Genomic DNA, 24,843 nt, shown 5'->3' on the forward strand with positions numbered 1-24,843 from the left:
AAAAATAAAAATGATAGGACTTTGCATGCTTCTAGTGAACCTATTATTGAAACACCTGAGAATCCAAATGATATTTCTATTTCTGATGCTGAAACACAATCTGGTAATGAACATGAAACTAGTAATAATGTTAATGATGATGTTCATGTTGATGCTCAACCTAGTAATGATAATGATATCGAAATTGAACCTGCTGTTGATCTTGATAACCCACAATCAAAGAATCAATGTTATGATAGGAGAGACTTTGTTGCTAGGAAACATGGTAAAGAAAGAGAACCATGGGTTCAGAAACGCATGCCTTTTCCTCCCAAACCATCCAAGAAAAAGGATGATGAGGATTTTGAGCGCTTTGCTGAAATGATTAGACCTATCTTTTTGCGTATGCGATAAACTGATATGCTTAAAATGAATCCTTATGCTAAGTACATGAAAGAAATTGTTACTAATAAAAGAAAGATACCGAAAGCTGAAATTTCCACCATGCTTGCTAATTATACTTTTAAGGGTGGAATACCAAAGAAACTTGGAGATCCAGGAGTACCCACTATACCATGCTCCATTAAAAGAAACTATGTTAAAACTTCTTTATGTGATCTTGGTGCCGGTGTTAGTGTTATGCCTCTATCTTTATATCGTAGACTTGATTTGAATAAGTTGACACCTACTGAAATATCTTTGCAAATGGCTGATAAATCAACTGCTATACCTATCGGTATTTGTGAGGATGTGCCTGTTATGGTTGCGAACGTTACTATTTTAATGGACTTTGTTATTCTTGATATTCCCGAGGACAATAGTATGTCTATTATTCTTGGAAGACCCTTTTTGAATACTGCAGGGGCTGTTATTGATTGCAACAAAGGCAATGCCACTTTTCATGTTAATGATAATGAGCATACGGTACACTTTCCGAGGAAACAACATCAAGTCCACAGTATCAATTCTATTGGAAAAATTCCATCAATTATTTTTGGAGGTTTTGAATTTCCTCTTCCTACTGTCAAGAAGAAATATGATATTCTTATTGTTGGGGATGTGCATATCCCCGTTGAGGTAACCTAGTGTTATTCGAAAATTCTCTGGTTTCATGTTATTCAGAATGAGTTTGTTAACAAGACTTGATCAACCTTGTTAGTGGATTCCTTTTGATGAGCATGAGATGGATGAAGTTAGAAAGCACAACCTTATGTACCATCTTGTTACTTTCTGTTATTTATATTAAATAAAGCAAAATTAGTAATTTCTATCTGTTTTCTGAATTATCCGTGCAATATAAAAATATCCTGAAAATAAAAGTTCTCCAAATGCCCTGAAATTTAAATATGATTTTTTATGGAATATTTGATAATATATGGCACTGAGAACACAGCAGGGGGAGCAAGCACCTGGCCACGAGGGTCCACGACGCGCCCTACCCCCCTGGGCGCGCCCCCTGCCTCGTGGGCCCATGGTGGCCCTCCTCCACTTATTCCTACACACACACCCTCCTTCTTCCTCCCACAAACACCATTATCCAGCTCAAGCACGAGTTCTAGCTCATTTTGCTGCGATTTTTGATCTCCTTGGTCAAAGCACCTCTCACAAAACTTCTTTGGGGGATTGTTCTTGGTATGTGACTCCTCCAATGGTCCAATTAGTTTTTGTTCTAGTGCTTTATTCATTGCATATTTTTGCTGCTTAAGTGACCCTGTTCTCAAGCTTGCATGTCAAATTTATGTGGTTCCAAGTAGTTTTGATGCATGATATAGGCTCTAGGCACTTGTAGGAGTAGTTGCTATCAATTTTGTTGAGTTTGGTTCACTTTTATTTGAAGTTACTAAAAATTTCAGAATTTTTCAGAAAATAATGAAGAGATTTTTTAGGGGCTCATCGAGCCGAAGCTCGAAGGAAAAGCAAAATGAAGAAGCAAGGAGGCCCAAATATGATCTGCTTCGCATCTGGAGGTTCGGCTGTGTGAATGGCCTTGTGATGATTTCTTGAGAGCAGCCGGGATTTGTGATGATTTCTATGAATTGGCTGAGAATGCAGGCCTCGCCGCCTTCCTCCACGACCAGTGTGAACAGTATCTCTTACTCACCAATATCTTTGTGTAAAACTTTCATTTCCATGCTAGGAGCTCACCACCTACGGTGGAGTTTTACTTATATGATGAGCATAAGGAGATGTCACTTCGTGATTTTTGTCGGGTTTGTTTGATCCTTTTCGAGGGCATCATATAGGAACCACATCGCGGCGATGTGGATGGGTTTATTGATACCATAACTGTAAGGGAAACGAGGAAGGTTTCCGATGCACGAACTACTAGCATACACTTTCCTGTTCTACGTTACTTTGCTATATTTGCTAGTAGATGCTTAATTGGGCGCGGAAACTGTGGAAACCTGAGTGCCCCTGATATTGTTATTTTGTGCCACGCCTTATTTCGTGATGATACATTCAACATGGGTGTTATTATTGCAAAGCGGTTAAATCTTAACCGTACTAAGGGCCCCGTCTTTGGAGGCATCTTCGCCTCGTGCCTAGCTGCACATTTTAACATACCTATTAGGCATTATGAGAAGGAAGAAAAATTGCTTCCTTCTTTTTATTTAGATTATAAGAGTATGGTAGCACACGATTTTATTGTTAAGAATAGGATAAATGAGCTCAAATACAAATTGTTCTTTAATAAACATCATCCTGAGACTATTACCCTGCCTGCTCCTTCCTTGTTTGATTTATCTGCAGGCAAGTACCTTGTTCCGTTGGAGGCTATTCACACCTACCGAAACCCTACATCAGCCACAGAGCCAGAGTCGGAACCACAATTTGATCCTCCACGACAGTCTAATTACCAGTGGGATCCGAAGATGATTGCCAACCAGTGGCAATCAGAGTCTTCTTCATCACAGCACGACCCCAACTACAACTTTGGATATCCGCCAGGCCATCCGTGGCATTAGACCAACTTAGGCCAAACGCCTAAGCTTGGGGGAGTACGTATTTCTCACTGACATTACATTCATGTTCACACACTCATTGCTAGATGTTGGTGCTCATACTTTTTCATTGTAATATCCATGCTAGTTTATTTTCCTTTTTATGCTTTCTTCTTGTGTGTTTAATAAACCTTAAGAAAAACCAAAAAAATTGGTTGTAACTTTTAGCTAGTTTTAATTTCCATGCTTGTAGTAGTAATTAAAAAGAAAACCCAAAAAGATTTCTTGTTCTTCTTTTGCTTGTTGGGAGCTTTCCCGTGTAAATAGTTTTATTTCCTTTCTTTTCTTTGGGGGTCGATAGGAGAAGACCATAATTAAATTGTTGAAGTGGCTCTTATATGCATTATTGTTGATCTGACAAAATAGCCCATATTGCCTTGTCTTCTCCTATTTATTGAATGCTTGCAGATTCCAGCATAGCCCAATGCACGTGCACTATTATTATTATCCACATCATTTGGTCGTGCAAGTGAAAGGCAATTATGACGATATATGATGGACTAACTGAGATGAGAAAAGCTGGTATGAACTCGACCTCTCTTGTTTTTGTAAATATGATTAGTTCAACGTTCCTGATTCAGCCTATTATGAATAAACATGTTTGCAATGACAACTAGAGATCATAGTTTCTTGTGCCATGCTTAATTAGCTAGGAGTTTATAATGGTTTACCTTGCGTGCCAACATGCTATTAAAATGGTTGTGATGTGGTATGATAGGGTGGTGTCCTCTTTTGAAAGATTCGAGTGGCTTGACTTGGCACATGTTCACGCATGTAGTTGAAACAAAATCAACATAGCCTCTATGATATTTATGTTCATGGTGCAATATATCCTACTCATGCTTGCATCAGGTGTTGATTAATTTTAATGCATGTTCATGACTATTGTCACTCTCTAGCTGGTCGCTTCCCAATCTTTTTCTAGCCTTCACCTATACTAAGCGGGAATACTGCTTGTGCATCCAACTCCATAAACCCCAAAGTTATTCCATATGAGTCCACCATACCTACCTATATATAGTATCTACCTGCTGTTCCAAGTAAATTTGTATGTGCCAAACTCTAAACCTTCAAATAAACATTCTGTTTTGTATGCTCGAATAGCTCATGTATCAACTAGGGCTGTCTGTATCTTCCATGTTAGGTGGGTTATTCTCAAGACGAGTGGACTCCGCTCCTCACTCACGAGAAAATGGCTGGTCACCGGGATGCCCAGTCCCATGCTTTATGCAAATCAAATCAAAATAATTGCAAACAAAACTCCCCCTGAGACTCTTGTTAGTTGGAGGCACTCGTTGTTTCGAGCAAGCCATGGATTGATGCTTGTTGGTGGCGGGGCAGTATAAACTTTACCATTTTGTTTGGGAACCGCCTATAATGTGTGTAGCATGGAAGATATCGCCATCTCTTGGTTGTTATGTTGACAATGAAAGTATACCGCTAAAAATATTATTCATCTCTATTTTAAAACCGAGCTCTGGCACCTCTACAAATCCCTGCTTCCCTCTGTGAAGGGCCTATCTATTTACATTTATGTTGAATCATCCCCCTCTTATTAAAAAGCACTCGCTGGAGAGCACCTCTGTCATTCGCATTCATTACTGATTAATTTACATTGAGTATGACTTGACTGGATCTCTTTTACCATGAATTACAATGTTTAGTTAGTCCTTGATCTTTAAAGGTGCTTTGCATTTATGTTTTGCGGTCTCAGAAAGGGCTAGCGAGATACCATCTTGTTATATCATATTATGATTGTTTTGAGAAAGTGTTGTCATCCGAGATGTATTATTATTGCTCGCTAGTTGATTATGCCATTGATATGAGTAAACATGAGACCTATGTGTTATTGTGAATATGGTTAGTCTATAATCATTGTTGAAAACTTGAATGCTGGCTTTACATATTTACAACAACAAGAGCAAATAGAGTTTGTAAAAGTTTGTCTTTATCACTTTCAGTTTATCAACTGAATTGCTTGAGGACAAGCAAAGGTTTAAGCTTGGGGGAGTTGATACGTCTCCGTCGTATCTACTTTTACAAACACTTTTGCCCTTGTTTTGGACTCTAACTTGCATGATTTGAATGGAACTAACCCTGACTGACGTTGTTTTTAGCAGAATTGCCATGGTGTTATTTATGTGCAGAAACAAAAGTTCTCGGAATGACCTGGAACTTTACGGAGACTATTTTTGGAAATAATAAAAATCCTGGCAAAAGATCAAGACCAGGGGGCAGACACCCTAGCCACGAGGGTGGGGGGCGCGCCCCTACCTGATGGGCCCCCTGGAGCTCCTCCGACCTCAACTCCAATTCTATCTATTCACTTTCGAGGAGAAAAAAAATCAGAGAGAAGGATTCATCACGTTTTACGATACGGAGCCACCGCCAAGCCATAAAACCTCTCGGGAGGGCTGATCTGGAGTCCGTTCGGGGCTCCGGAGAGGGGAATCCGTCGCCGTCATCATCATTGTCGGTGTCAAAACCGGCGGATCTCGGGTAGGGGGTCCCGAACTGTGCGTCTAAGGCGTATGGTAACAGGAGGCAGGGGACACGATGTTTTACCCAGGTTCAGGCCCTCTTGATGGAGGTAAAACCCTACGTCCTGCTTGATTGATATTGATGATATGAGTATTACAAGAGCTGATCTACCACAAGATCGGAGAGGCTAAACCCTAGAAGCTAGCCTATGGTATGACTGTATGTTGTATATGATCTATCGACTAGCCTGGCCTCGGTTTATATAATGCACCAGAGGCCTAGGATAACAAGAGTCCTAGCCGAATACGCCGGTGGGGAGGAGTCCTTGTCTTGATCGCCATGTCTTGTGGAATCTTCCTTGTATGCGGCAGCTGTCCGAACTGGCCCATGAGTATACGGCCATGGGGATCCTCGGCCCAATCTAACAGATTGGGAGATGATGTGGTGAGTACCCCCTAGTCCAGGACACCATCAGTAGCCCCCTGAATCGGTCTTCAAGTTAGGGACGCTCCTCGATTCTTCCGAACCGTTCTTCACCTTCGGTCGTCGGTCTTGAAAACTGGTTAAACAAATCTTCTCATCTTCGATCTTGAGGATCGCCGGAATGCATTCGACGAGTTTACACGTCGGGTATCCGAGGAGCCCCTGTAAGTTTCCGGCATTTACCAATACCTTGTTATTTTTATGCCACACCTCAGGTTTGAAATTGTTCCTGGGCGGCAGCGTCCTCTTGTGTCCGACCTCCAACGCCGGACTGCATTCGAGGTATCTTTTGCAGCCAAGCACCAACGCCGGACCGCTTCCGAGCTCTAACGCCGGAATGTATCCGAGCTCCAACGCCGGACTATGTATCCGAGCTCCAACGCCGAACTGTATCTGAGCTCCAACGCCGGACTATATCCGAGCTCCAACGCCGAACTGTATCCGAGGTGTTGTAAATCACCTTGGTTCAAAGAAGTTTGATGGAGTTTAGCTGAGCTTAATGCCAGAAATTCCCTCTATGGAGCCAGCCACTAGCACCCGAGCTTTATGCCGGACTGCTTCCGAGGTGGTGCACCACCCCGAATGTGGGCCGATTTTTGTCAATATTTTTGATTGGTGCAATTTATTCTCTGCCAAGATATATAGCCAGTAGCCCTCAAGGTGGGTATCAATCTAAAACCCGAGATGCACTTGAAGGATGACATAAGACCGCTGATCCCAGTAGCCGCTGATACTCAGGTTGATTTGCAAAATCGGCCTGAGGATCAAGTCCTAGCTCGGTAGAATACTTCAGGGCACTAAAAGCGGCATGCTCAATCCTTGAGACTCAGGTTGGGTGCGGCCGACCAACCTGAGGATCAAAATCTCCTCGGAAACTATATTGCACATGAAAGTTTCTGCATTGGATAGGCAATGCAGTAGCCCTCGAGACACTGGTCGGGTGGCAACACCAGATCAGGGGATCGATGTGCCCCTTTAATATTTGTAAATAATAAGCCCGAAGCCCAGTAGCCCCCGAGCCTTAATGTGGGCACGGGTGGCCGAATTAAGGATTGATATCCATAGTAAAATCACAAATTATGTGTAATGACTCTATGTATCCAAGTACTTTACGTCATTTAATGCTCGGATCCGCATTGTACAAAACTTTGTTGACCGACCATCGGCTTCCTCCTCCTCGGCCAGTAGCCGAGGAGTGTTTGTCTTACTTTATAAAGCCTTTATGAGGGCAAAGATTTATGACAAACAAGGCAATCTGGCCATATGGTTTTATAAACAAAGGTATGCAGAGAGATAGTTATATTACTGTTTAACAGAAGAAATGTCTTCCAAAGAAAATAGTCCCGCTATCGGTTCCTTTATTTGGGTTGTCATGCTAAGCATGATCATGAAACCTCAGCTCCAATGTAAGAGCAAAATATCGAGGATTTAGTTTGGGGTGCCAGTTAATAGCCCCCGGTAGTGTTCGGCGACAGTCAAGGTCAAGCCGTAAACACTTCGGCCATTGTTATGAATGGCCCGTCATTTAACACTGTCATCGGATCGCTGAGTAGTTTACACTTATTGTGACAGTCGGTTTTCGGCTTTCTCCACTGAGGTGCTTAACCATGTGAGCTGGAAGCACAATCGTAGTGGTTCTCCCTTTGCACACCTAGCCGAACAAAGTGGAACGTAGGAGGCAAGCGCAGGAGCCGGGCAACCCAACTATTGACCGAAGACACAATTCGAAACTGATGCATATATAGCAATATCCGAGAATGTTTTTGCCGAATCTCTAAAGGTGCCCGGCGTTGCACTGCGAGACTTGTGCTGAAAACACACAAATAGTTTAAAAGTGCCATAAGCTTGGAAAACCAAAAAAACGTCAGCAAAAACTTGACGTCCGAACAAGATCAAGTGTTCAGTGCCAATCCAAAAATTGGCCTTAGCAAAAGAAGTGCTTCTGTCGTGCTTTAACATGATGCATCCTATCTAAACACTTCAAGCGGGTCAGCCTACAGCTTCAACCTCCTATCCCGAGGGCGGAGTACTTCTCATTAGGCCAATTTAGCAAACTAAACTCTAGCGGCTTTGAGAGAGAAATTAGGCTCCCCGGCTAGTGACCACAAGCTCGTGTCGAAAAAAGGAGTGATAGATAATAATAATAATAAAACTTTGCAAAGACTAAGAAGAATAATGTCTCATATAAATTTAAGAGCCCCCAAGTGACTTGGGTAAAAGAATGATTGCATGTACTTAAGTACTTATATCATATCTATGTTCAACCGAACTTTAAACGCGTCTTAATCGACCGTCGGCTTCTCCCTCTTCGGTCAAGGACCGAAAAGTGTTATGTACTCCATCTGTCGAGAATATCGACGGTGTTTCCAATAACCAGGCAATCAGGCCATAAGGCTGTAACAGACAAAGCGCACTCAGGGAACTTATGCTATATTACTGCGAAGTGTAAGAAGCATCTTCGAAGAAAATAGTACCCCCACCGATACCTTTAATCAGTGCTCATTGTTATTATGAGACTTGTGCAATAGATTTCTTGTACTCATGAGATCCGTCATGTGCTGACCATCATTGAAAACTATAAGAGCGCTAGCTTCCGGCTTCACCCAGTCTGAGGTCCGGCTCGGATGACCCGATCGTGACAATCAGAGAGGTGCTCCCTTTACTCCCTAGCCGAACAATCGGGAACGTAGGGGTAAACACAAGAGCGAGGCAACCCAGCTTGCAAATCGCTTAAGTCAATATGGTGCATATTGTGGCGTAATACACGAACAAGGAACGAAGCCATACAAGTATAATCATATGCAAGAGGAAAAGCTTCATGAAGGAAGCCCCCAAATGAATTGGGTATTTGAATTCATGTGTCACAAACAAAGTTTGGACAAGGAAAATTTTTTACAAACAACTTTTCTCCAAAAAAGTATAATGCTTGGTCGAACCGAACACAAGTTAGAAATTAAAGCTTTGAGCATGAAAGCGACTTAGCTGGTTAATGTGTTCGTATTGATGACACGGTCCGAGCTTGATGTGGGAAAAGATTTCATCCCCCAAGCCGGTCCCGAGGTGGCAGAGCAGAGAGCTCGACACGCTGAAGTGGTGACATAGCACGGTTAATGCAGACCGGCAGAGTGATGCCGAAGTCCCCGGATCATTTTCCTGTGCACAAAAAATAGTGCAAACCGGAGATAATAGTAATAATGATAATTAAAAAAAATCGTTGTATAATAAATAATTTATGCAAGTGAGTAATAAAAGAAATATGGCCTGGCGCCGAAGTCAATGTCGATGCAGGGCGTCGGCGTGATGCGGTAAAGGCGTGGCAAAACCTGAATTCACAGGTCGGTCCGAGCTCCGGATGCCATGCGATTGTCGTTAATGCGGCCACCATTTGACAGACCTGTGTACATATGATGGACAAACCCGAGTAATAATTTCTTGGGAGAAATGAACCCAAACAAGCAAAAAATACTGGGATTAATAGCACCTGGTTATTTTGTTGTAGCAATCCGAAGGAAGGTGATTTCCAAAATTGGGACTCGATCCGCACACCCATTGCCTGATGGGCGATAAAACGTCGACAAGGCAATGCTGGTAAAGGTTGGCTCGCCGAGGCAAAGCCCTTGGTCCAGCTAACGTGACGGAGCTGGTCGGCTAGTGACGCCGAAGTGTGTGGAGTAGGTTGATGAAGAGATGGCGAAGCCTCCGGTCCAGCCAAGATGTCGAAGCCTCGATGTTAGCCGATGAGTCGAAGTAGGTCGGCGTGATGGACACCAGCTTGAAGAAGCAATAGTGCGGCCTTGCCGATGCAGGTCGTGACGTGGTCGATGCCGGCTTTATGAAGCGACTGTGCGACGATGCTGGTATGCCCGCTCCGTGTAATCCATGGGGCGGCGATGTTGGTGATGATTTATCCTTCGCGATGCCGGACTCTTGTTCGGCTTGCCGAGATGATGATCCTAAGAAGTTGAGCTCGGCTCAACAAAGTGGCGACGTGTCTAGCACAGATCGGCAGCCGTGGAGCAATATTGCCGGACTGGTTTGACACCAGCATGATGTTGAAGATCATGTTCAAAAGATCTTAAAGTTAGTGGGATGTGTTCGGGAACAAAACACAATACCCCATACAAAATTTCCTTCAAAAGGGATCTCCGAAATCCCGTTCATAAAAAAGACGAACTCAGGTCGAATTCGTTTTCACGCAGAAAACAGATCCTAAAAGTGATGCACTAATCGGAAGGTTCCCGGAGTTTGGACGGTCGGATCGAGCTGAAATTTTGAGAGGTGGTAGATATAGGAATTCCGAGCCGATCAACGGTTGGATCTTATAAAGGACGTCCGAGCCAGAAGCTGGACAGCACGCCCTAAACTCATCCAGATTCTCGTCCAGATTTGACAGGGCTCCGGTATATCGTGGATTGCCAGAGATTCCTCCATCAAAATTTGAAGAAATTTTCCAGGGTTGTTGTAGACTCAATTCCGCACAATTCCACCAAAGCAATCGTTAAAAATACACTTGAGGAGGCGGTGGCGGCGGACACAAGTTTGTTGTCCAGAAAAACAGCACGGTCGCCCGAGGGCAATGACGTTGAGCCCCCGAGCTCCCTGGATGATTCCTCCATGATCTTGATAGAGATCGGAGTTGATGTTTATAAAGGCCCTCATCCGAACATGATGATCGGAGGTAGGGCGCAGTCCTTGGTCAAACCAAGGTGAACAGTCGAGCTGGTGACGAAGATGTCGAAGTCGCAGTTGATCTGCAGGCGAGCCATCAACCTTTTGCCAAACACACAGCGGAACTCTCAATGAAAGCACCAATGTTAGTGTCAAACCAGTGGATCTCGGGTAGGGGGTCCCGAACTGTGCATCTAACGCGGATGGTAACAGGAGGCAGGGGACACGATGTTTTACCCAGGTTCGGACCCTCTTGATGGAGGTAAAACCCTACGTCCTGCTTGATTCATATTGATGATATGAGTATTACAAGAGCTGATCTACCACGAGATCGGAGAGGCTAAACCCTAGAAGCTAGTCTATGGTATGACTGTATGTTGTATATGATCTATCGACTAGCCTGGCCTAGGTTTATATAATGCACCAGAGGCCTAGGATAACAAGAGTCCTAGCCGAATACGCCGGTGGGGAGGAGTCCTTGTCTTGATCGCCAAGTCTTGTGGAATCTTCCTTGTATGCGGCAGCTGTACGAACTGGCCCATGAGTATACGGCCATGGGGATCCTCGGCCCAATCTAACAGATCGGGAGATGACGTGGTGAGTACCCCCTAGTCCAGGACACCGTCAATCATCAACCATCCTCCATCACCAATTTCATGATGCTCACCGTTGTGCGTGAGTAATTCCATCGTAGGCTTGCTGGATGGTGATGGGTTGGATGGGATTCATCATGTAATCGAGTCAATTTTGTTAGGGTTTGATCCCTAGTATCGACTATGTTCTGAGATTGATGTTGCTATGACTTTGCTACGCTTAATGCTTGTCACTAGGGCCCGAGTGCCATGATTTCAGATCTGAACCTATTATGTTTTCATGAATATATGTGAGTTCTTGATCCTATCTTGCAAGTCTATAGTCACCTACTATGTGTTATGATCCGGCAACCCCGAGGTGACAATAATCGGGACCACTCCCGGTGATGACTGTAGTTTGAGGAGTTCATTTATTCACTATGTGTTAATCATTTGGTCCGGTATTCTATTAAAAGGAGGCCTAAATATCCCTTAGTTTCTGCTAGGACCCCGCTGCCACGGGAGGGTAGGACAAAATATGTCATGTAAGTTCTTTTCCATAAGCACGTATGACTATATTCGGAATATATGCCTACATTACATTGATTAATTGGAGCTAGTTCCGTGTCATCCTAGGTTATGACTGTTACATGATGAACCACATCCGGCATAATTCTCTATCACTGATCCATTGCCTACGAGCTTTCCATATATTGTTCTCCGCTTATTTACTTTTCCGTTGCTATTGTTACAATCACTAAAAAATACCAAAAACATTACTTTTGTTATCATTACCTTTTGCTACCATTACCACTACTATGATATTACTTTGCTACTAAATACTTTGTTCCAGATATTAAGTTTCCAGGTGTGGTTGAATTGACAACTCAGCTGGTAATACTTGAGAATATTCTTTGGCTCCCCTTGTGTCGAATCAATAAATTTGGGTTGAATATTCTATCCTCGAAAACTGTTGCGATCCTCTATACTTGTGGGTTATCAGCAGCCACAGAAAACACAGGACCAACTGTACCACACTTTACCCGTACTCCAGTGGCCAAACCCCTATTAGAACTGCTGAGAGCCCAGCACCAGGTACTGTCTATGATATCAATTCAAAATTTAAACTCCTAAATTTCTGCATGTGCCTTACCTTATCTCTTGTATGAAAACTAATTTTAGATGAATCTCCTTGCTCAAAGGGTCATAGGATCTCACGACAATACTGGGCTCTACATTGCTCTTATCAGTACCTCTTGCCCTTTGTCAGCATACTTACACTCATTGCTATTTGATTATGTAGCATCACTGTAAATGTTCGCTTCTTTATCCTCCCTTTGCTTGAAATTATAAGATCTATATTTAATCTTAGATAAATGTAGAATTAACACAATGGTTATGAAGTTTTGGATTGCTCATATAAGTACCTGTTGTCATGTACTCCCTATGTATCGAATTAATTGTTGATCAATTGGATGTATTTAGAACTTAATAGTGCTAGATACATCCATTTGAGCGACAAGTAATAACAAACGGTGGTGGTATTACTGTACTTGCATCGCGAGATAGTTGATTGTCTAGCATTACTCTGCATCTTATCTACCCTGCCCTCCACTTTCTCCAAATTATCATATCAACATTTACTCTTACCAAAATGTTGAATAAAGCCAATGCCACTGCACACATTGATGTCTGCATTCTTCTTGTCAGTACCTTTTGCCTTGTAACATTGTACTTTATTAATTGCTATTTGATTATGTATCATCAGTCTGCACCTGAGCTTCATTATCCTCTGTTTCTTCCAATATTATTTGATCACTATTTACTCTTTGCAAAATGTAGAATAATGGCAATGCTTATAAAGAATTTTCTTTGGGGAATTTATTGAATTATCCTTCCATCAACATGGAGAAGGGCTTTGTCCAGCCCGTGTTAACATGTAATGTAAGTTCATCCTTCTCAAGCCTTCAAACTTTATTCTAGTATAGATTTGGATAGGCATAATTTCCTCCACTTCTGTTTACTTTGCTGTTTACATCTGATTGGATGTTTGCAACAACTACCTATTTTAAATTATAGTTGTAAAAACATGTTCCTTATGCAGAACAGATCCATTTATTTGCTTATATAATTGTGAAACCTGTTATGTGTCTCCTTATTTCTCTTTCAGAGTCGTATCTCTTATGCTAGGCAGAACATTAGGGAAGATAGTGAGCCAAACCATCTTGAGGACAGTGAGATGACCCCAAGGTCCTGTCTTGATGAAGACTGTGAGTTGAAGCTACTCAACAGCAGGTGTGAGACAACCTCTATGCAGTCGCTGCCTCAATCAGTTCGACTTCTTCAGTCTCAACTTAAAGCGGAAAGGCTTGCTTCAGCTCGGCTCTGACTTGAAGTCAAAGATATAATGAAGATGTCAGGGGACTGCCATGCGCACTATGGTGTCATACAACTAGGGATGAAGCATCTATCATTGACACAACTGAGGTCTCATCAGCTTGTTTGGCTGCTTGTGCGACCCGACCTTGCCAGGCCTAGTGCCTTCTGAAGTGCTCTCAGTTTTGTATATTCCTTTGTCGGTGCATTTATATGCACTGGTGGCGACCTTTGATGCCCAGTGTATGTAATCTGCAGTCATGTTGCGCTTTATTATCACCAGTAGAGAACTTTGATTCCCAGTGGATGTAATATGCCGTAATTTCTTTATTGTATAGTCTAGGTTTATTCTTTGGTCGGTATGCTGTAATTTAGGCCGGAAGGTTCAGTGGATCTCAGTGTTGTCGGTCTTCAGGCCGGCCCATTACTCATATGGGCCAAAACGTGGGCCTATAATCATCTTGGGCCATTAGCAGGTCTAAACCTATAATAGTTTCCCGCCTTTAACAGGCCGAGTAAACTTCTGGCCAGCTGGGCTAGAGAATACCATGGGCTTTTAACAGGCTAAAACCTAGATTGGGCTAGCATTGAGCCGAAAAATTCATGGACAATACAAGCCGAAACTGCCTAAGGCCCATGTTGGGCCCAAATAGGACGAGCAGTTAACAGGCCAAAATATATCTCGGGCCTGTTTGGCCCAATAAAATTATGGGCTTTAAGCAGGCCGGTATCCACGTGGGCCATAGGCCCAAAAGTGTCACGGGCCATTATCAGATGGGCTGTAAGCAGGACGGATTCAACGCGGGCTGTAATTAGGCCCAACTGTTACACGGGCCATTAACAGGCCGATAGGCCAGTTGGGATGAAATTTATCCACGAGGCCTATGGGCCATTAATAGGCGTAAAGTTACTCCAGACAAGAAATAGCCTAGTTTCTAGATGGGCCGTTAAATGGCCTAAAGTTAAACCGGGACGACAACGTCCCAGATACTCCATGGGCCGCTAACAGGCCGAAACTATTATCGGGCCGAACTGGTAAACGGACATTTAACAGGCTGAAATGTAAACCTGTCTTAGAATGGGCCCAAAGGTACAATGGCCTATTAACAGCCCTGATCTGATATGGGCCGTAATTTGGCCCAAAATTCGGCAGGCTGTGAACGGGCCTGATCTAATACGGGCCTCAATTTAACCAAAAACTTGGCAGGCTGTTAACGGGCCAGCCCACTAGTGTGTGAAAAAACATGGTGGGCCTTTAGCTGGGCCAGCCTTTTCACCGGAATGGGCCTCTATTGGGCCATGCCATGTGTCGACGTATCATAGGCGCCTCCTGTCCAATGAGTGGATGGCATCTGTCCCAATGAGGAGCTGACACGTGGTTCCGTCGGCTAATGAGAATTTTACACATGGAAAATCCCCATTAGTCTGTGCTGTTAATGGTTCATCGGATCCAAAACCGGACCCGATAGCTTAACGGCGAGCCGTTACGGTCGATGCCACGTGTTGATCACCCTTGATGAAAGCACTTCTATGACGCTGATTTATCGTCATGGAATTGGACACTTTTGTGATGATAATTTTAGTAATGTCGTGGAACACTTCTACGACAGCACAAGTATGACTATCTTGATTCTGTCATAAAATCATCATGGATGTACATGCATGACAGAAAACGTGACCTACTGTGACAAACACGTATCATCACGGAAGTGTCTTTTTTGTAGTGTGGAGGGCTGGATGAACATAACCCCGTGGAGGGCTGGTTGAACAGTAGCCGGTGGAGGACTGGATGAATAGTAGCCCGTAGAGGGGTGGTTGAACATGACCCCATGGAGAGGGCTAGTTGAACAGTAGCCCGTGGAGGAGCGCACGGTGGAGGCTGGATGAACAGGAGCCTGTGGATGAATAGTCGCAGGTGCAGGCTGACGGAGGTCAACGGTGGATGAACAGTAGCCCGTGGAGGCTGGAGGAGGTCAACGGTGAAGATGAACACTATCCTGTGGAGTCCTGTTTTGCGGTACGCCACACCCATCCCGATGAACAGGATCCCCTTTTCGACCGTAGCGCTCCAACACAAGTCCGTTTCCTCCGTTTTGTGGTACGCCGCACCCCTCCCAATCAACAGGACCCCATTTCGACCGTAGGAGGTCCATTTCCTCTGTTTTGCAGTACGCAGACCCCTACCGATGAACAGGATCCTGTTTCGACCGTAGCCGGTCGAACACAAGGCCGTTTCCTCCGTTATGCGGTATGCCAAACCTCGTTTCCATCGGCTGTTCCGTCCAAGATGGTTGGCTCCCAATGAACAGCACGCGTTCTGTTGCCTCCCGATGAACATGACACATTCTGTTGCCACCCCATGAACACGACGACGGCGCAGCTTCTCCGTTCCAACCCAGCCATGTACACGAGCCATGGCCATACGTATGCGCGAGTAGGTGTTCGAGACCCCGCCCATATGTACGTACGTGGCTGTATTTTCTTTCTTGCACCCTGGCCGCTGTACGTACGTGTACATGCTATGTGCGCGCCTCTACTACGACATGTGCGCGCCTCTACATCGACCAGTATGTACGTACACGTTTGCGACCAGAATGACAATGCTACGTACGCTTCGACCAGGTGGGCCTGACTGTGAGGCACTTCCTTGCGTGCGAAGATGTAGCTGGTGGGTCCTAGTAGTCTGGGGGGAAACGTTTTTTGTTTTCGTGAAATATGGTGGCCCGTCCGGTGGGTCCCTGCTGTCAAGTGGAGGAATAATTATTTTGCGCATAATAAGGAGGCACTTCCTTACTGCGGCCGTGGACCCAGCTGTCAGCCTCTCCACGTACAGTACTCTTTTGATGGTAGTCATTCGTTGACCACATTGACCACGCCGTGCCGAGAGCACCAAGGGGGTGGACGACAACAAGGCCTAGGAAGGGGACGACGTAGAGCCGGGGAAGATGTAATAGTGGATGCCCACGTGGAGAGGAGTACGAGGGTTCACTGGTTCGGCTGCGGTGTGAGGCTGCCGTTGTTGTAGGGCCTGGCTAGTGGTGTGAGTGGTAGGGGCGGTGAGGCCTCTACGGCAGCACAGCCGGCCATAGGAGGCAGGAGCAGGCGACACGACTGGCGCCGCTTTGGGCGGCTGGAGCAAGAAGACTAGAGGTTGAAGAAGCACTACTGCCATTGGATGGACATCGTACAGTCACTGGAGCTAGAATCGTTCATATTGACTAAGTTTACAAAGCCCTTCGTCCCCGTCAACTTAGTAGGCCCACATGTCAGCCTCCCACTATGCTGGGTCCCAACTAGTAGGGGAGTATTCATTTTTTTGTGCGTAATAAGGAGGCACTTCCTTGCGTGCGAAGATATAGCTGGTGGGTCCGACCTGTTAGTGGGGAACATTTTTTTTGCGAAATACAGAGGCCCTTCAGGTGGGTCCTAGATGTCAGGTGGAGGAATCATTATTTCACACATAATAAGGAGGCATTTCCTTGTGTGCGGTCGTGGACCCAGCTGTCAGCCTCTCCACATACAATCCACATCCATATGGATGTCGTTCGTTGACCACGTTGACCACGGCACGCCGAGAGCACCAGGGCGGTGGACAACGGTGAGGCCTAGGAAGGGAACGACATGGAGCCGGGGAAGACTCGACAGTGGTTGCCCACGCGGTGGGGAGTACGAGGGTTTACTGGTCCGGCTGTCGTCGCCGGAAAATAACAGGAGGTGTGGGTGAGTAGAGGAATGGCCTGGCCAGCAATGGAGTAGGGTGGGGCGTTCCGGCCTGTGCGGCGGCACAGCCGGGCATGGGAGGCAGGAGCAGGCAGTCCCACCGGTACTGGTTTGGGCGGCTGGAGCAAGAAGATCAGATATTGAAGAAGCAGCACGGCCGTTGGATTAACATCCAACGGTCATTGCTGCTAGAATCGTTTGTGGACTAAGTTGAGAAAGCCTTTCGTACACATCAACCTTGTAGACCCACAAGTCAGCCTCCAAATCTGTCCCAAACAGCATACAACCCGAAATTTCTAGCCAGATTCAAATTAATTTAAAATCTAAACATACCTTAATTTAAATCCAATGAAATTTTACATGCACAAAAACAATGAAATTTAAAATATCAAAATCCGAAAGAAAAAAGTATGTTGGAACTAATTGCCTGTTTGTTGTATTTTTTCATTTTACAGCCCATTTAATATTACTTATAGCCCATTTTCTGGGCAAAATGCATCCCTCCTCATCTTGAAAGATTTCCGGCCCAGCAGGGTGTAGGAAAGCAAGTAGGCCTACGTTGGTTATTCTGCAAAAAACAAAATAGCTGGGCTTGCCATTTTTAGAAAGGAAAAAAACACACTGGGCTGGTCATGTGCTAGACAGGCCACAGCTCCCGAACAACCCAGTTGATACCCTTTTCTGCCTAAAAAAACAAAATTACTCCGCGCGCTGTTGGGTCCCTACTGTCATCCTCACCATGTACAATCATCTCCTTATTCCTCTCGGTTGTTGACCATGTTGACAACACCGGAGGGAGGTGCCGCAGCGAGCGAACCAAGGCGAAGAATGATGGTGAGGCCTCGGACGGGAACAAACAGGATTCGGGGAAGATGAGCAGAGTTTTAGGGTGCGATGTGGCCATGATGCATGCGCGGCAGCACAACCAGCCGTGGGAGGCGGGAGCAGGTGGTCCCGTCGGCGCTGGTTTGGCTTTCGCGGCTGGAGGAAGAAGAGATTGAAGAAACACGACAGACGTTGAATGTCAATCGAACGGTCAAGGTTGGCATAATCGTTTGTTGACTAAGCTGACACCAAGTAGCATAATTTTTTATATATAGGAAGAAAAGGAAAACTGGGCTCATCCGCCTGATAACATTCCCGAAACTGCGACCGTTCGATCTTGCGTCGCAACTAAAACTGCGAGGAAAAAGTGTCCGTCTATCGTCCTCCTCCCAGGGAACGTTCGCCACATAAGTGACTAGCACCCTTGGTTTTCAACCAAGAGGTCTTGGGTTTGAGTCCTAGGAACTCTTAATTTTGTCCTCCTTCCCTCCTTGCAAAAAAAAGATAGGAAATCAAAGACTTGAGAAGGCATATAGAACAAGCTAGTGTACCAGTAAAGAGACGTTGCTGAGTTTTAGAAAAAAAAGAGACGTGCTCCTGTAGCTGGTTCGAATCCAAACCTAGACTATGACTATATATGGTGCTATGCTACTCTGCAAGTAATGAAACTGACATATCCAACATTCGCTTCTCCTCTTCTCTACTTACTCTGCCTAGCATCAGAAGCTCTGGCCGCAGCAACCATGTCCGCTGGCTGCTCGTCCACCTGCTCTTCAATAGGCAACAACTAGATATGCGCCAAGTCGCCACCCGTACCATCTCCTGTGGGTCTCATCACACCACCACCGGCAAACACACCACAGCCGGTTGCTCATCGCAACCCGCTGCCATTGGTGTGGTGCCACTGCTGCAAATCACGCAGTCATCTGTCGCATCTCAACCACAATCCTCAACCCTGGCCGAGTCTTCTACAAGTGCCCGAATCATGGGGTAATAATATGTTTAAGTGTTGTTCTACTGCTTTCAGTTGCTGATTTTTTACTAGTTTGGTTGATGATCTTCCAATTTGATTCGTGCAGAAAATGGAAGATTCGTGTGATTTGTATTTCTGGGAAGTTGATGATGTGGGGGAACGCAACTACCCTGATTATTTGGTTAGCCGAGGAATCCCAATACCAGCAGGTTGAGGTGTTGGACAAGTAATTGAAGGAACGACAGAAGAGGAAGATGTAGAGCAGAAGGTTAAAGATGCAGTTCCTCTGATCATGGCCAAGCAACAGCTGCTGAACGGCCTTGACAACAATGAGGAGATGAAAGAGCTTGTGAAGATAATGGGAAAAATCAATGTGCTCTGTAGGATGATTGTTTCTTTATTTGAAGTGTATGTAGCATTCATGATGTATTCAGTGCCTATGACATGAGCACATTGCTGAAACTAGTAATGAATGAAACCTGAGTAGCAAGCTGGGCGTAGTGTTGTGAACATCTAATTACTTCTATTAACATAAATCGGGGGGTATCCCCTTTTGCTCATAAATAAATAAATAGCATAGGCACTTTTGGTAATAAATAAATAAATTAGCAGAGGCCCTGTCGGGTCAGCTTTGTTCCCATTCGAAGGTGTCGAGCAAATTGCAGTCCAACAGCAAACTATGTCATCAAATTCTAGTTTCACAACCAAATATGAGTACAACTAAACAACAATGTCATCATGTTTTAGTCGTCATACAATCACCAAACACAAATGAACATACATAACAAGTGATGTTCTCACAGGAAAATACAAAACAACACGTTCATCATGTTTCAGTTGTCATAGCAAACACAATTTCACATAGTAGATAAAAAACATCTTCTAACAGGAAAATATGACAAAAGCAATCTAATCATCATCCGCAGCAGCAGCGTCAACATCTTCGCCATGTGTATCAGTCTGAATCGTAATTCCCCAGAGTTTCATCTTCTTCTTCATCCTCAATATCCTCGAATGTCAGCTTCTTCTTTATCAACTCTTGTATGTCCACAACACAATAGGCAATCTTTTCGCCAGCGTCATTGACGTGATGGTTCTCAACGATATTAGGAACATCTGTGGAATCTTGTACATCAGGAGCAGTGTAAGCATCATCTTGTTGTGCAACTTCATTAGACGAATTCCTCTGCTCAAACCTTTGCAATACTCTCCAGTCATCGCTATGTGCAAATGTGTCTTCCAAGAAAAATATCTATGTTTCTTGATTTGCCAAAATAAAAGGCTCGTTGATCTGGTATACCGCCTTGACATTGATGGATTTGAAATAATCATCAGCTCTGGGTTTTGCAATCCTGGAAAATAGGTTATACCAACGATAGCACAACGAAACCACACACCGATGATCCTCGAAACTAGAGATATACTCCAACTGAACAATGTCTGTTATGTTAGCATACATTTCAGTTGTCTCTCTGTCGTACGTATCCGTGCTCATGATGGCATTGTTTTGTGTCTTCCTGCCTTCATCACGTGCAAGGGTGTTGTAGCGCACATCTCCAACAATGCAAGATTGATAATGTCTTACCCGAGTATCAGGACCCATTGCTAGTGCGTAAAGGGCATCATCAACTGCCTGCCCATCCTCCCGCATCTTCTTAACCTATGGTTAGAAAATAGTCAAGCTGATCATCTTATGTACTCAATATATTAAAGAATCTGACAGTGCAATTCAAAAGCTTACATGGCTCTTGAACCATTTCGCAAATCCTATCATAACCATTTTGTCAATGTTTCTTGGATTTTGCGGCAGTAACTCCTTTCTGTAGATGTTGCACAACATAGTGATCGCGTCAAACATCTAAATATATAAGAATGTGCTGCAAGTTTAGTAGATTATGATGTATAAGTTGCAGTACTTAGCACTTACTTGATATAAGGTAGTATCTCAGGACAATTACTCAACACATACCAAACCATTTTTTCCAAAGCTTTAGCTTTGTCCTCTTGTCGACTCTTCCCTGTAACTCGAACAAAATAATCGAAAACATTGAGCCCGGGATTGTCTTCACCCACATCTTTGCTAAGCTGATCAGTTGTTTCAATGTATTTTGAGCCGAATGTCAACGCTTCTATAGAAATGTAGGCCTCTGCAATTGAACCCTCGGGTCTAGCTCTGTTCCTAACATAGCCCTTGAAAGTGCCTAGCCGCCTTTCAATAGGGTACATCCAGCCATACTGTACTGGACCTCTAAGTAGTGCCCCATCAGGTAGATGAACAGCCAAATGCACCATCAGATCAAAGAAGGCTAGAGGATATATCTTCTCAAGGTCGCATAGGATAGTTGGTATCTTGTCTCTAAGACGCTCCAAAGTATCTACCCCGATATTTCTACTGTAGAGTTCCCTGAAGAATTGTCCCAACTCTGCAACTTCTCTGTATAAGTCAGGGTGGCCCAATCCTCTAAGGATAACAGGTAAACCCCTTTGAAGTAGGACGTGGCAGTCATGAGTTTTCAACCCTTGTACCTTGTTTCCATCTGCACCGACTCTCCTTTCAGGGTTGGAAGAAAATCCATGTGGGAATCTCACACGTGACAGGACCTCGCAGAATTCTTTTCTTTTTACCTTGTCCAAGACGTACACAAGTGGTGCCATATCCCGTGGTTTACCTTCATCTTCCACCTGCAAATCCTTTCTCATACCCAGGTGTGTCAAATCAACCCTAGATTTTAAGGTATCTTTCGTCTTACCTTCAATATTAAGAAGTGTGCCGATAATGCTGGCACATATATTTTTCTCGATGTGCATCACATCAAGATTATGCCACAGATCCAAATCTTTCCAATACTCCAAGTCCCACAAAGTGGACCTGCGGGTAAACAATAATCTCTCTTCTGCCCTGCCATGCTTCCTTTTCCCGCTACCATTACCAGGGTGGTTTCCTGGTGTAATATGCCGGACCTTCTTGATACGTCTCCAACGTATCTATAATTTTTTATTGTTTCATGCTAGTATATTATTTGTTTTGGATGTTTAATGGGCTTTCATATTCCTTTTTATATTATTTTTGGGACTAACCTACTAACCAAAGGTCCAGTGCAAATTGTTGTTTTGTTGCCTATTTCAGTGTTTTGCAGAAAAGGAATATCAAATAGAATGAAACCTTCGGGAGAGTTATTTTTGGAACAAACATGATCCAGGAGACTTGGAGTGGACGTCAAGAAAGAAGCGAGGAGGCCACGAGGCAGGGAGGCGCGTCCAAGGGGTAGGCACGCCCCCACCCTCATGGGCCCCTCGTAGCTCCACCAACGTACTTCTTCCTCCTATATATACCCATATACCCCGAAAACATCCAGGAGCACCACGAAACCCTATTTCCACCGCCGCAACCTTCTGTATCTATGAGATCCCATCTTGGGGCCTTTTCCCGCGCTCCGTTGAAGGGGGAATCGATCACGAAGGGCTTCTACATCAACACCATAGCCTCTCCGTTGATGTGTGAGTAGTTTACCACAGACCTTCGGGTCCATAGTTATTAGCTAGATGTATTCTTCTCTCTCTTTGGATCTCAATACAAAGTTCTCCTCGATTCTTTTGGAGATCTATTCGATGTAATTCTTTTTGCGGTGTGTTTGTCGAGATCCGATGAATTGTGGGTTTATGATCAAGATTATCTATGAACAATATTTGATTCTTCTCTGAAATCTTTTATGCATGATTTAAATATCTTTGCTAGTCTCTTCGAATTATTAGTTTGGTTTGGCCTACTAGATTGATCTTTCTTGCAATGGGAGAAGTGCTTAGCTTTGGGTTCAATCTTGCGGTGTCCTTTCCCAGTGACAGCAGGGGCAGCAAGGCATGTATTGTATTGTTTCCATCGAGGATAAAAAGATTGGGTTTATATCAAATTGCTTGAGTTTATCCCTCTACATCATGTCATCTTGCCTAATGCATTACTCTGTTCTTATGAACTTAATACTCTAGATGCATGCTGGATAACAGTCGATGTGTGGAGTAACAGTAGTAGATGCAGAATCGTTTCGGTCTACTTGTCGCGGACGTGATGCCTATATACATGATCATGCCTAGATATTCTCATAACTATGCACTTTTCTATCAGTTGCTCCACACTAATTTGTTCACCCACCATAGAATTTGCTATCTTGAGAGAAGCCACTAGTGAAACCTATGGTCGCCGGGTCTATCTTCCATCATATTATTTTCATATCAACTTGCTATTTCTATTACTGTTTATTTTGCAATATTTATTTTCCAATCTAGATCATAAAAATACCAAAAATATTTATCTTATTATCTTTATCAGATCTCACTTTCGTAAGTGACCGTGAAGGGATTGACAACCCCTTTATCATGTTGGTTGCGAGGTTCTTGTTTGTTTGTGCAGGTACGAGGGACTTGCGTGTAGTCTCCTACTGGATTGATACATTGGTTCTCAAAAACTGAGGGAAATACTTATGCTACTGTGCTGCATCACCCTTTCCTCTTCAAGGGAAAACCAATGCAAGCTCAAGAGGTAGCAAGAAGGATTTCTGGCGCCGTTACCAGGGAGATCTATGCACAAGTCAAGACATAACAAGTACCCGTCACAAACTCTTATCCCTTGCATTACATTATTTTCCATTTGCCTCGTTTTCCTCTCCCCCACTTCACCCTTGCCGTTTTATTCGCCCTCTTTTCCGTTCGCTCTTCTTCTAGCTTTTTGTGTGCCTGTTCTTCATGCAATTTGCTGCCATCATGTCTGAAATTGGGGAGGTTATCGTTGATAAGGATAATGGTAATAAACTGGAAAATATTGATGCTTTTGATTATCCTCATGAAGAACCTACTATTTTGCACACTAAGAAGTTTCAGATCGGTAGTGGTAATATTATTGGAAAAGGGGTTATTCAAGATTTCTTTACTTGTGCCGGTGCTTTACCCACTATGGGAGGGTCTATTCTTCATAGAACTAGTAGTTTTGAGGATGCTATATCTTTGCTCATAGTTGAACTTGAAAGACAATTTATTCATATGCACCCTTGCATCCAAAGGATTTTTCTAGAATTTTCCAATATTGAGCATTCTTCTATTAAGGGAGCAGCTACCATCTTTTTAGCTCATGAGTTCAGATCTATAATAAAAGAATCCATAATGCCGGCCGTCCTCCCATAGAAGAAATCCTTTTTTATCAAGAAGACATAATGCGTTTACGATCTTTAGATCATGTTGCTTTTAATGAAAACCTTAGAAAAAAGGTTCCTACCGACGTTCTAGTTGATAGGATTTCTGAACTTAACAATAATTTTGCTATCCAGAACAATGGGTTGGGTTTTTCTCTTGAACAAAAACTCATGACTTTTTGTCAAAAGAATGCTTATAATGATGAATTGGTTGTGCAATATGAGGGGCCAAAGGAGGAACCAATACCTCCCGAGCTTGATCTTGGGGACTTTTATCCCATTAAATTTAGCCCTTTTGATTACTTTTTCTTACCACAAAGGAAACTTGCCGCTGAACGTAGGGAGTATGAGATGAGTTTTCGCGATTTGCCTTATCATTATCATGGCAATACCTAGATATATTCTTGTTTTTATGCCTAGCTAGGGGCGTTAAACGATAGCACTTGTTGGGAGGCAACCCAATTTTATTTTTGTTTCTTGCTTTTTGTTCCTATTTAGTAATAAATAATTCATGTAGGTTCTGTTTAGATGTGGTTTTATTCTTTTAATTAGTGTTTGTGCCAAGTAGAACCTTCGGGAAGACT

The sequence above is a fragment of the Triticum dicoccoides genome, chromosome 5A, assembly GCF_002162155.2.
Source record: "Triticum dicoccoides isolate Atlit2015 ecotype Zavitan chromosome 5A, WEW_v2.0, whole genome shotgun sequence".
NCBI lineage: Eukaryota > Viridiplantae > Streptophyta > Magnoliopsida > Poales > Poaceae > Triticum > Triticum dicoccoides.